This window comes from Macaca thibetana, chromosome 1 (assembly GCF_024542745.1).
Source record: "Macaca thibetana thibetana isolate TM-01 chromosome 1, ASM2454274v1, whole genome shotgun sequence".
Classification (NCBI taxonomy): domain Eukaryota; kingdom Metazoa; phylum Chordata; class Mammalia; order Primates; family Cercopithecidae; genus Macaca; species Macaca thibetana.
The window spans coordinates 49,604,875-49,614,338 of NC_065578.1; the positions used below are offsets into that span (position 1 = coordinate 49,604,875).

Sequence of the window (9,464 nt, forward strand, 5' to 3'; positions counted from 1 at the left end):
AAAACAGTTGGGGGCCAGGCGTGGTGGCTCACACCTGTAATCCCAGCACTTTGGGAGGCCGAGGTGGGGGCATCACGAGGCCAAGAGCTCGAGACCATCCTGGCCAACGTGGTGAAACCCCGTCTCTACCAAAAATGTGAAAAACAGCTGGGCCTGGTAGCGTGCGCCTGTAGTCCCAGCTACTCGGGAGGCTGAGGCAGGAGAATGGCGTGAACCCGGGAGGCGGAGCTTGCAATGAGCTGAGATCCGGCCATTGCACTCCAGCCTGGGCGACAGAGCAAGACTCTGTCTCAAAAAAAAAAAAAAAAAGTTGAGGACTGTTCCAGATGAAATGATACTGATTCCTCCAGGAGCCAACCCTGATACATGGATCCGAGTTTATTTGGGAGGTAGTAGAGATACCAGTAGAGAAGCGAGGCAGTGAAACAGAAAAAGAAGAGAGTCCACGATGGGTTTGTTGTTGAGCTGGCCGCCACAATGAGCAGCCGGACCTCAATCCCACGAGAAACTCACAGTGACACAAAACACCAGATTCACAAAAGGCAAAGCCGCCTAAGTTTTATACACTGACTCACGAAAGTAATTTGTAGAGAACTGGTCCTTGGGGGTGTTAATTTGGCACTTTGGGCCTGTGGTAAGCAGGGAAAGCTGTCTTTTACCAGTGGTGTACCTCAGATATTTCACACCTGTGGGGCATTGCAATTTAAGTCCCTTTCTCTATATGAAAAACTAGGTTCATAAATTATTATGAAATAAAATGAAAATAGTGGGAAAAATTACATAAATAGAAATGCAGACAGTGACAGTTCTTTTGTTGAACTCTGTATGTGTAAGTATGACATTATAAAATAATACTAAATAAAAATTACAAGATCAAAAGGGAAAACATAAACACGTTAAAGATAATTAAAGCCTTACATTACATTAAAGTCTTATATTTCACTTTTTTTTTCTTTAAAAGGAGTGAGTTGTGTACAGAGGGGTTAAATGCTTTTTAGACAAGAAAAAAAAACTGCACTAGAATCAACTTATTCATCATCATCTTCTTCACCTTCATCTTCCTCCTCCTCCTGATCCTCTTCAACTTCCTCCCCTTCCTTCTTCCTCTTGCTCTTTTCAGCCTTGGTGACTCCCTTTTTTTGCTGCATCAGGCTTTCCTTTAGTTCAATATGCAGCAAGATCCTTTTTGTATTTTTCCTTCAGCCTCGCAACCTTCTTTTCATAAGGCTGCTTGTCATCTGCAGCAGTGCTATTCCACATGTCTCCCAGTTTCTTTGCAACATCACCAATGGACAGGCCAAGATGTTCTTTGATTTGGGGGCGACACTCAGAGCAGAACACGAAACAGGCTGCAGGAGGCCTCTTGGGTGCATTGGACTTGAACTTCTTTTTTGTCTCCCCTTTAGGGGGGATATAGATTTTCATTTCTCTTTCATAACGGGCCTTGTTTGCCTTTGCTGTATCTTCAAATTTTCCTTTCTCTTTAGCAGACATGGTCTTCCACCTCGCTGAGCACTTTTTTTTAATTTTTTCGGAGACAGAGTCTCTCTGTCGTCCAGGGTGGAACCCAGTGGTGAGGTCTTGGCTCACTCACTGCAGCCTCTGCCTCCTGGGTTCAAGTGATTCTCTTGCCTCAGCCTCCCGAGGAGCTAGGATTACAGACAACCGCCACCAAGACTGGCTAATATTTGGATTTTTAGTAGAGACAGGGTTCCACCATGTTGACCAGGCTAGTCTTGAACTGCTGACATCAAGTGATCTGCCTGCCTCGGCCTCCCAAAGTGCTGGGATTACAGGCGTGAGCCACCGCACCTGGCCTCTCTCTGAGCATTTCTTAGAAAACTCTCAGAAGTTGACTGAAGCTTCTTATGCTCCTTCTCACAAGTTTGCACAGGAAATGCATATGATAACATTTTGCCTCTTGGCTTCTTAGGATCTCCTTTGCCCATGTTTAGTTATTTTTTCCTCAGTGAGGCACAGAGTCACTCAGTGTCCATCTGGCTCCCACTTGCCCTGGCGCTGTGTCTATGGAGCTCAATGTACTGTAACAGCTGTGAGAGCAGGCCTCCTCACTCTCTCCACTCTGTGAAAAGTTTCTTTTACATGAAGCAACCCATATATAAAGGGTTTGTCAAAAATTCCCAAAAACCAATTTCACAAGTTCCAAATATGATAATACTGTACATTACTTTGTTTTAGGGGGATGAGTTTTAGTGGATTTCAGTGGTCTTCAGAGTTGAAAATTGCCACTAGGCCGGGTGCGGTGGCTCACACCTGTAATCCCAGCACTTTGGGAGGCCGAGGTGGGTGGATCACGCGGTCAGGAGATCGAGACCAGCCTGGCTAACATGGTGAAACCCCATCTCTACTAAAAATACAAAAAATTAGCCAGGTGTGGTGGCGGGCGCCTGTAGTCCCAGCTACTCAGGAGGCTGAGGCAGAAGAACGACGTGAACCCGGGAGGCGGAGCTTGCAGTGAGCCGAGATCGCGCCACTGCCCTCCAGCCTGGGCGACAGAGAGAGACTCCGTCTCAAAAAAAAAAAAAAGAAAAAAAAAAGAAAATTGCCACTAGAGAATTTTCACAATTCAACACAAAAACAAATGAACAAACAAACAAACCCTCCATTTTATTTTGAAAATCAGATAATATGGCTGAATGATAGCAAATATTGACATTATTTGAGTCATTGCTTTAAAATGAGTATACAGCTCTTGGTAGAAATGATCAAGTCATTCAAGCATAATCTTTTTATTTATTCTGGCATCTTTTGTCGTTTCTCCTGGGATTCTTCTTCAAAGTTTGATTCTTTTTTCCATGTAAATATTCATTCTTTTTGTGTGGCATAGCCAAAAGTCTTCTCCACATTTTTTTATGTGCCAGACTTCAAGACTGAGATTTACTATACATTACTCAAGGCTGATTCTGGCTCTTCACAAAAATTTTTGTCTTATTTTAAGAAATGACCATAACCACCTCAACTTTCAGCAGTCACCAACCTGATAAGTCAGCAGCCATCAGTACTGAAGCAAGACCCTCCACCAGCAAAAAAATTATGACTCGCTGAAGGCTTAGCTGATCACCAGCGTTTTTTAGCAATAAAGTATTTTCAATTAAGGTATGTACATTATTGCCTTTGATATAATGCTAGTGTATACTTAATAGACTATGGTATAGTATAAACATAACTTTTATACACACCAAGAAACCAAAATTTGTGTGACTTGCTTTATTATGAATTCACTTTATTGCAGTCATCTGAAACTGAATCCACAATATCTTGAAGGTATGACTGTATTTCGAAAGTCAACATTAACCTAACATCACAACTAAAAGAACTAGAGAGCCAAGAGCAAACAAATCCCAAAGCTGGCAGAAGACAGGAAATAACCAAAATCAGGGCTGAAATGAAAGACATTGAGACACAAAAAATCATTCAAAAGATCAACAAACCCTGAAGCTGATCTTTTGAAAAAAATTAATAAAATAGACCACTAACTAGACTAATAAAGAAGAAAGAGAGAAGATTCAAATAAACACAATTGGAAACAACAAAGGGGATATTAACACTGACCCCACAGAAATACAAGCAACTGCCAGGATAGTACAAAAATCTCTATGCACATAAACTAGAAAATCTAGGAGAAATTGGTGAATTCCTAGACACATATACTCTACCAAGACTGAAGCAGGAAGAAATTGAATCCTTGCACAGATCAATAATGAGCTCTGAAATTGTCAGTAATAGCTTACCAACCAAAAAAAGCCCAAGACCAGATGGATTCACAGCCGAATGCTACCTCATGTACAAAGAAGAGCTGGTACCATTCTTGCTGAAACTATCACAAAAAATTGAGGAGGAGAGAATCCTCCCTAACTCATTCTGTGAGTTCAGCATCATCCTGATAGTAAAACCTGGTAGAGACATGAAAACAAAAAACAAAACAAAACAAAAATACCCACTTTAGGCCAGTAATATCCTTGGTGAACATTGATGCAAAAGTCCTCAACAAAATACTGGCAAACTGAATCCAATAGCACATCAAGAAGCTTATCTGCCACAATCAAGTAGGCTTCATCTCTGGGATGCAAGTTTGGTTCAACATACACAAATCAAAAAATGTGATTCATCACATAAACACAAGTAAAAACAAAAACCACATGATTATATCAATAGATGCAGAAAATGCTTTCAATAAAATTCAACACCCCTTCATGTTAAAAACTCTCAATAAACTCGATATTGAAGGAATATATCTCAAAATAATGAGAGCCATCTATGACAAACCCACAGCCAACATCATACTGAATGGGCAAAAGCTGGAAGCATTTCCCTTGAAAATCAGCACAAGGCAAGGATGCCCTCTCTCACCACTCCTGTTCAACATAGTATTGGAAGTCCTGGGCTGGGCAGTCAGGCAAGAGGAAGAAATAAAGGGCATCCAACTAAGAAGAGAAGAAGTCAAACTATCCCTGTTTGCAGACAACATAATCCTATATCTAGAAAACCCCATAGTCTCAGTCCAAAAGCTCCTTAAGCTGATAAACAACTTCAGCAAAGTCTCACAATACAAAATCAATGTGCAAAAATCACTAACATTCCTATACATCAATAACAGCCAAACCGAGAGCCAAATTAGGAACACAATCCCATTCACAATTGCCATGAAAAATTATAAAATACCTAGGAATACAGCTAACCAGGGAGGTGAACAATCTTTACAAAGAGAACTATAAAACACTGCTCAAAAAAATTAGAGATGACACAAACAAATGGAAAAACATTCCATGCTCACAAATAGAAAGAATAAATATCATTAAAATGGCCATACTGCCCAAAGCAATTCATACATTCAATGCTATTCCTATTAAACTATCATTGATATTTTTCACATAACTCGAAAAATACTATTTTAAAATTCATATGGAACCATAAAAAAAAAAAACCCTGAAGAGCTAAGACAAACAAACTCCACTCAGACTATACTACAGGGCTACAGTAATCAAAGCAACACAGCACTGGTACAAAAACAGACACATAGAGTAATGGAATAGAACCGAGAGCCTAGAAATAAGGCCACACAGCTACAACTATCTGATCTTCAACAAAGCTGACAAAAATAAGCAATGGGGAAAGGATTCCCTGTTCAATGAATGGTGCTGGGATAACTGTCTACCGATATGCAGAAAATTGAGATTGGACCCCTTCCTTATACCATATGCAAAAATTAACTCAAGATGAATTAAAGACTTAAATGGAAAACTTAAAACTATAAAATCCCTGGAAGACAACCTAGGTAATACCATTCTGGAGTTAGATTTCATGATGAAGACACCAAAAGCAATTGCAACAAAAGCAAAAATTGACAAATGAGATCTATTTATATTAACAAGCTTCTGGACAGCAAAGGAAACTATCAACAGAGTGAACAGACAACCTATAAAATGGGAGAAAATTTTTATAAGCTATGCATCTGACAAAGGTATAATATCGACAATAATGCAATCCACAATAATGCTATCCACAATAGCATCTATCAGGAACTTAACCAAATTTACAAATAACAACAAACAACCCCATTAAAGTGGGCAAACGACATGAACACTTTTCAAAAGAAGACATACATGTGGCCAACAATCATATGAAAAAAAGCTCAACATCACTGATCATTAGAGAAATGCAAATCAAAACCACAGTGAGAGGCCATCTCACAACAGTCAGAATGGCCATTATTAAAAAGGCAAAAAACAACAGATGCTGGCATGGTTGTGGAGAAAAGGGAACACATTTACATGTTGATGGGAGCGTAAATTAGTTCTTTGTGAAAGACAGTGTAGCAATTCCTCAAAAACCTAAAGACAGAAATACCATTCGACCCAGCAATCCCATTACTGGGTATATACCCAAAAGAATATAAGTCATTCTATCGTAAAGACATGCATGCATGCGTAGGTTCATTGCAACACTATTCACAATAGCAAATACATGGAATCAACCTAAATGCCCATCAACAGAAGACTGCACAAAGAAAATGTGGTTCATATATGCCATGGAATACTATGCAGCCATAAAAAGAATGAAATCATGTCCTTTGCAGGAACATAGATGGAGCTGGAGGCCATTATCCTTAGCAAACTAACTCAGGAACAGAAAACCAAATACCGCATGTTCTCACTTATAAGTAGGAGCTAAATGATGAGACCACATGGACACAAAGAGGGAAACAACAAACACTGGGGCTTACCAGAGGGTAGAGGTTGGGAGGAGGGAGAGGAGCAGAAAAAATAACTATTGGGTAGTAGGCTGAGTACCTGGGTGATGAAATAATCTGTACACCAAACCCCTGTGCCACGAGTTTACCTGTATAAAAAACCTGCATCCCTGAACTTAAAAGTTAAATAAAAAAATAAAAATAAATTATCCTTACTGTGCACACAGCTTAATTTGCCTGGTATAGTCTGTTTCACTGTTATAACTACATTTGGCAGCAGATTTTATAGATGAGGAGAGATTGAAAAGAATGGATAATGTTAGACGCAACAAAAATTTTTTATTGTAAATTGACAATTTATAATTGTATAAATTTACGGGTTACAAAGTGATGTCATAAATTGTGGATACAATGTAGAATAATTAAATCAAGCTAGTTAACATACCCAATACTTCAAATTTCAAATACATTTTTTTTTTTTTTTTTTTTTTTTTTTTTTTTTGAGATGGAGTTTCGCTCCTGTTGCCCAGGCGGGAGTGTAATGGTAAGATCTCAGCTTACCACAACCTCCGCCTCCTGGGTTCAAGCGATTCTCCCACCTCAGCCTCCTGAGTAGCTGGGATTACAGGCATTCGCCATCACGCCCAGCTAATTTTGTGTTTTTAGTAGAGACACGGTTTCTCCATGTTGGCCAGGCTGGTCTCGAACTCGTGACCTCAGGTGATCCTCCCGTCTTGGCCTCCCAAAGTGCTGCAATTACAGGCGTAAGCCACCATGCCTGGCAGTTCAAATACATTTCTGTGATGAGAACATCAATTTTGAAATGCATAATACTCCACTGTTAAGTATATGCACCACTCAAAAAAAGTATAACAGAAGTGTACAACAGAACTCCAAAAAAGTATAAAACATATTTTTCCTGTCTGAGATTTTGCACCCTTTGACCATCATTAATTTTTTTTTTTTTTTTTTTTTTTTTTTTTTTTGAGACAGTCTCACTCTGTCACCTAGGCTGGAATGCAGTGGCGCAATCCCGGCCCACCACAACCTCCACCTCCTGGGTTCAAGTGACTCTTCTGCCTCAGCCTCCCCAGCAGCCAGGACCACAGGCACGCAACACCACACCCGGCCAACTTTTTCTGTATTTTTATTAGAGATGGGGTTTTGCCATGTTGCCTAGGCTGGTCTCAAACTCCTGACCTCAGGTGGTCTGCCCACCTCGGCCTCCCAAAGTGCTGGGACCACAGGTGCAAACCACTGTCCCTGGCCTAAAATTTTTATGAGACAAAATATCAATTTCAAAACAGCATCAAAAAGTGAGCAGGCCAGGTACGATGGCCAGGCCTGCAATCCCAGCACCCTAGGAGGCCAAGGAATATTTTTCTGTACTAAAAATACAAAAATATTTGTCTCTACTAAAAAATACCAAAAAAAGAAAAGAAAAGAAAAAAAAAAAAGTCTGCTGGGCATGGTGGCGCATGCCTGCAACCCCAGTCACTCGGGAGGCTGAGGCAGGAGAACTGCCCAAACCGGGGAGGCAGAGGGTGCAGCGAGCCAAGATCACGCCACTGTACCCCAGCCTGGGCAACAAGAGCGAAACTTCATCTCAAAAAAAAAAAAAAAAAAAAAAAAAAAGAGTGAGCATATTTAACCATCCTCAGCTCATAATAGAGCTAATAGGTCAACAGAATAAAAATTCATGCTATTGCATGTGTAATGAACTGGCAACAAGAGAAAGTTGGTGGAAGGAAAGGCAGAGGAACTGTGTCTTGTAAGAATTAGAATTGAGGGGCTCCATAATCAACTGGCATCCATTCAATGTTGTATCTATGGTTAGAAACATACATGATAGGAACTCCAGGAATCTTACAGATTCTTCTTTTAAGGTCCCAGTCAACTGTGGCCATAATGTGACACTTATGCTGAGTTACTTCTGTACTAAGCAGTCATCTGCATAGGTTCCTTTGTGTGTACATGGTAATAGTTGAAATCTTGGATCCTTGGTGATCCTTAAAGCCACTTGATACTTCTGCCCCAATTTCTCAGTTTCAGCCATTACACAATCAGTTATACAAGGGATACACTTGGCATACAGACAATCCATCACTGACTGCACTAAGTCCAGTTTGGCTTTTATGGAAAAGTTGATAAAGTTGGTATCAACGAGGATGTGGTAAGGTGGGCCGAGCTGTGTATTATATTGGAAAAATAAGCAGGAAGGGCGTTGGGGAACTCCTCTTTCCCCAACGAGAAGAATCCCCAATCCCAATGGGATTCTTCTTTTCTTTCTTTTTAGATTTTAATCTATCCTTTTCTTTAAGCCTCTGACCTCTGACACTAAGCATTCGCCTCATGTTTGCATATTTCCTTGTTTTATTTTGCTTCCCCATGGTCACACCACACTTTTGTTTCTTCCGTAATCACCAACAAAATGGATTTTAACAAAGTTTTAACAAATGTCACACATTAAAAACACTTCTGAAAGTGTGAATACCATAAAGATTCAGAAAATGATTATACAAGAGACAAGTAAAGATTTGGGATTAACAGCTTCCATTTTTACGTGAACTGCACTATGCATACCAAACAAAAATATTGTGCCTCAGAATTCACACTTTGTTTTATTGTTTTAAATTTTTAACACAAATAAAATCTCTAAGAGGGCACACAAAGTAACAGATTTAAATAACTCAGGTTCTGATTCTTCACCTTCAACTCACTAAACTATCATTTATTTCATATCTACCATTTAAATACCATTTAAATAGGAATATGTAGTACAACAGAGTTTGGAGGAACAGACTACACCCTAAGCAAGTGCCCACAGTTCCAAACCTTTATAAACTTACTCTTGAAATAAATGTGGCTCATATGTTGAGTCTACATATGTTGGGATTGACTGTTTAACTGGGATTCCTCTGAATTAACTTCCATGTCGAATACAATGCGTAGTGAAGAATATGTAATTTTAAAATGATCATTTGGTTCTGGTTCCAGTTAAGATGAAGTAAGCACATTCCACCCTGTCTCTTACATTGAATGCAACAAAAAATCCTGGAAAAAATGCATGAAGCAGCAATCTGAGGACTCTGAAAAGTAAATAGTAACAAGAGGATTGGAAAAGGAAACCAAAACTTGAAGAATCATTACTATAGTGGTGAGTTTTCTTGGTTTTTATTCCTCCAATATCTCCCAATCTGGATGTAGAGGCAGCCTGAATCCCAGAACACCACACCCAGTACGAATACCATAT

The 9,464-nt window shown here is 39.7% G+C and overlaps 2 pseudogenes; both read right to left on the reverse strand.

Annotated features, from left to right (window-relative positions):
• Positions 1-1,028: 1,028 nt before the first annotated feature.
• LOC126961757 (high mobility group protein B1-like) lies at positions 1,029-1,949 on the reverse strand (annotated as a pseudogene).
• Positions 1,950-7,989: 6,040 nt separating this feature from the next.
• LOC126961759 (rRNA-processing protein FCF1 homolog) lies at positions 7,990-8,601 on the reverse strand (annotated as a pseudogene).
• Between the last annotated feature and the right edge of the window lie 863 nt (positions 8,602-9,464).